Source organism: Emys orbicularis, chromosome 13 (genome assembly GCF_028017835.1).
Source record: "Emys orbicularis isolate rEmyOrb1 chromosome 13, rEmyOrb1.hap1, whole genome shotgun sequence".
Classification (NCBI taxonomy): domain Eukaryota; kingdom Metazoa; phylum Chordata; order Testudines; family Emydidae; genus Emys; species Emys orbicularis.
This window is the reverse complement of record NC_088695.1, coordinates 13,472,933-13,476,722: the sequence shown is the minus strand read 5'-3', so window position 1 is coordinate 13,476,722 and position 3,790 is coordinate 13,472,933. Positions and strand designations below refer to the sequence as shown.

General features: G+C 45.2%; 1 pseudogene; it reads right to left on the bottom strand.

Moving 5' to 3' along the window:
• Nucleotides 1–1,218: 1,218 nt before the first annotated feature.
• On the bottom strand, nucleotides 1,219–2,183 carry LOC135887461 (olfactory receptor 10A7-like; annotated as a pseudogene).
• Between the last annotated feature and the right edge of the window lie 1,607 nt (nucleotides 2,184–3,790).

The following is a 3,790-nucleotide window of genomic DNA, read 5'->3' as shown; positions in this document are numbered from 1 at the left end:
AACTACATCTCCCCTGCTACAGATTAACCCCTTTACTTATTGTTTTATCTTCAATGGACATGGAGAACAATAGATCACCATCCTATTTATATCAGCCCTTAACATACTTGAAGACTGTTGTCAGGTCCCCCCTCAGTCTTCTTTTCTCAAAACTAAACATGCCCAATGTCTTTAACCTTTCTTCCTGTAAGGTTTTCTAACCCTTTGATCATGTTTTGTTGTTCTCCTCCATACTCTCTCCAATTTGTCCACATCTTTCCTAAAACATGGATGTAATAAAATACAGCCCAGATTTTAAATGTGACCTGCCCTTCTGGATGCCTCCTGGGTAGGCTGCCCCCTTCTGAGACCCTTCTCCAGTCTCATGAGCAAACCCCTTCCATGTGGCCAGCTCATGCCTCTATTTCTCTCGGGGGTGGGATCCAGAAATCTAGCCACGCTCCAATGGGGTCACCAGCTTCTTCCTCCCGGGTGCCAAACCCACTACCTCTCAGGTCCAGCTGTGCTTGGACTCTGCCAAAGTTCCCCTTTGGGACCCTGTGGTCAGGAATCATTTGCAGTGACACAGAAGCAGGAGTATTTGTCCAAATCGTGCAGAGTGCTTGGAGACGCAGATTTTAACAATAAAAGAAGACCTATAGGGCCATTGTCTTCCCTACATTTGGCATTTCCCTCCAGCCCCTGGGTAGACGTGACCTACCATTGGTGTCTCCTGTTGTCTCTGGGCACCAAGTTACATCTTGACCACTGCAGTTCCTGACTTTCAGTCTGTCTATCTGTCTTTCTTCACCCTGATGGCTCTGGGTCTTTTTGTCAGATTCCAGCAGAGCCAACTACTTCCTTTTTAACCCTTCAGGGTCTTTTGATCTCAGCCCTAGCCTTAGGAAGAGTAAAACATCCTAATGTGGACCATGCCAGCCAGGTTAGTTCTCCCCCCAGTTGATGACCCAGCCCATTGTTGTCTTAACCCTCTGAAGTGGGTACTCAAAGGCTGAATTATCTGAGTCGTTGTGTTACCCTTCATGGATTCCTTAACAGCACACTTTACAACCTCCTTTGCTTTAACACTACACATTTATCCAGACAGCAAAAATTAAAAAGGGAAACCAAATTATACATCATATTTTTAAGCAATAATACAGACATTTTCCCACTTTGTGACACTTCCCAAGTTGAGACACCTTAATGGGGCTCAATGATCAGAAAAAACAACTGTATTTATGGGAATAAAGAAATGTTACTCCTAGTCAAGAATTTCCTCAGAGCCTCCTTGACTTCTTTGTTCCTCAGGCTGTATATGATTGGGTTGAATGTCGGAATAACGACTGTGTAGAACAGGGCGAGAGCTCGATCGGTGTCCACAGACACATTGGAACTGGGCCTCATGTAGGTGATAAAGCCACTGCAGTAGAATAAGATGACTGTGATTAGGTATGAGGAGCAAGTGGAGAAAGCTTTGCGTCTCCCCTCACCTGAGTGCATCTTCAGAATGGTCCAGATGATGCTTGCATAGGAGGTGATGACTAAGATTAACAGGACTATTGTGAACACCATAGTGAGGAAGGCAAGAATGGCATTGATGAGCGACGTGTCCGTGCTCACCAGTCTAAGCACGGGGAGGATGTCGCAAAAGAAGTGGTTGATTTTATTTGGCCTGTGGAAGGGTAACGTGAATATTGCTGCCATTTGCTCACATGCCACCAAGTTGCCCACAATCCACACCACAGCTGACAAGCTTCGGGTGACCTTTCTGCTCATGATGAGTGAATAACGCATGGGGTTGCATATGGCAACATACCGGTCATAGGACATAACAGTCAGTAGGCGCACTCTGTGCTGCCAAAGAAAAGGTAGAAGTACATCTGGACTGCACAGCCCAGGAAAGAGATAGCCCGCCTCTCAGACAGGAGATTGGTCAAGGTCTTTGGGATGACCACCGAAGTTTAGCAGATTTCCAAGACTGACAAGTTCCTGAGGAAGAAATACATGGGGGTGTTGAGGGCCAGGTCAGCAACCGTGACAGTGATGATGAGGCCATTTCCTATCAGTGTGATGAAGTAGATGAGTAAGATGAGGACGAAAAGAAGGGGCTGCAGATGCTGGAGGTCTGAGAAGCAAAGAAAGATAAATTCTGTCACTGCAGTTAGGTTTTCCTCCATAGCTCGGACCTGTTGAGACCACATAGGTATTTAGATCCCTCTCAGGGGTTTGCATGGTATCTCATGATAGATAGATAGATAGATAGATAGATAGATAGATAGATAGATAGATAGATAGATAGATAGATAGATAGATAGATAGATAGATAGATAGATGATTGTGTGAACACAGATCAGGTTTTCGGTCTCTTGGATCTTACTCATCTCTGGTTGGCGATTCTGACACCCTGTCCCACACTCATCTTAGGAACAGGCATTGGCAAATGCTGTGTCTGCTCCGGAGGGGCAGTTGGCCCACATCTGAGTGGTGCTGTGACCCCATGTGCTTGATCGCAATGCCTGGAGTGGGGGTTGGGGCCAGCCCCACAGGACAGGCACTGCAGGAGCCTCCACTTCAGGGTGAATCATGGACACACAAAAAAAGTCATGAACAAATGGGAAAATCACAGTGTCTGTGACTTCTTTCCCATTGTGACAGACATGCAGCCCTAAGAATGATTATTAAAGAGTACCCCCACATTTGTTCCCACTTCCCTACCTCACACAGTGTCATCCCATTAATGAGAATGAGATACCAGAGTGTTGAGAGAAAAAGCATTAGACAAACCAGCAACAAACAGCCCAGACAAATGGCTGGTCTCGTCTAATCTTACACTTCACTGCCAGCTAATGTGGTTAGATTTACCTCTCACGTTACTGGAACACAACTGGACCAATTTCTGTTCTTCTAGACAGACAAGATTCTCCAGTGTGTCTGTGGGACTCTCAAATCTGAGTAAGACGAGAGACAATCCTGTAGATGAAGATATTTTAGGTGCCTTTGAAAATGACATTGTAAACAGATAGAATCAATAGGCAGATGGATGAGTCATTGATTAACTTTAGTTGACTTGATAGAAAGACTTTATGCACAGTACCTTTGATAAGACAGAGAGAAAAAAATGAAGGACAATTCTGTAGATTAGATACATAAGAGTAAGTTAGATTGAGTGATTAGATGAGAGAGTGAAAGAGGTTGTCTATTTGTCCTTCAATTCTGGAGATAATTTAGGTGTTCATGACTCCAGAAGGGACCATAGTGACTGTCTAGTCTGACCTCCTGTATAACCCAGCCCACAGAACATCCCCAAAATAATACCTAGAGCAGATCCTTTAGAAAAACTTCCAATCTTGATTTGAAAGTTGTCAGTGATGGAATCTACAAAATAAGTAATTAATAATAAACTAATCGAGATATTCAAAGAGAATTAATGGAGCTGGGCACTCCTCTCCTGTCAAAAGCCAATGGGATTTAGACACACAAATCCAGTAGGTTCCTTTGAATATTCCAGCCTATCTGGATAATGAGAGCATGCAGTTACTTTGTAGTAGATTAAACTCTATGATGGGAAGAAACTCACCTTCCTCACGCCATAGACCATTCACAAACTGATGATGACGAGACTCCGCCATGGCAGGGCCGGCACAACCCATTAGGCGACCTAGGCGGTCGCCTAGGGCGCTAATATTTGAGGGGCGGTGACCGCGGTGGCTGGATCTTCGGCTGTCCCGGTCATCGGCTGTATTTCGGGGGCGGGAACTTCCGCTGCCTAAGGCGCCAAAAACGCTTGCGGCACTCCTGCGCCATGGGC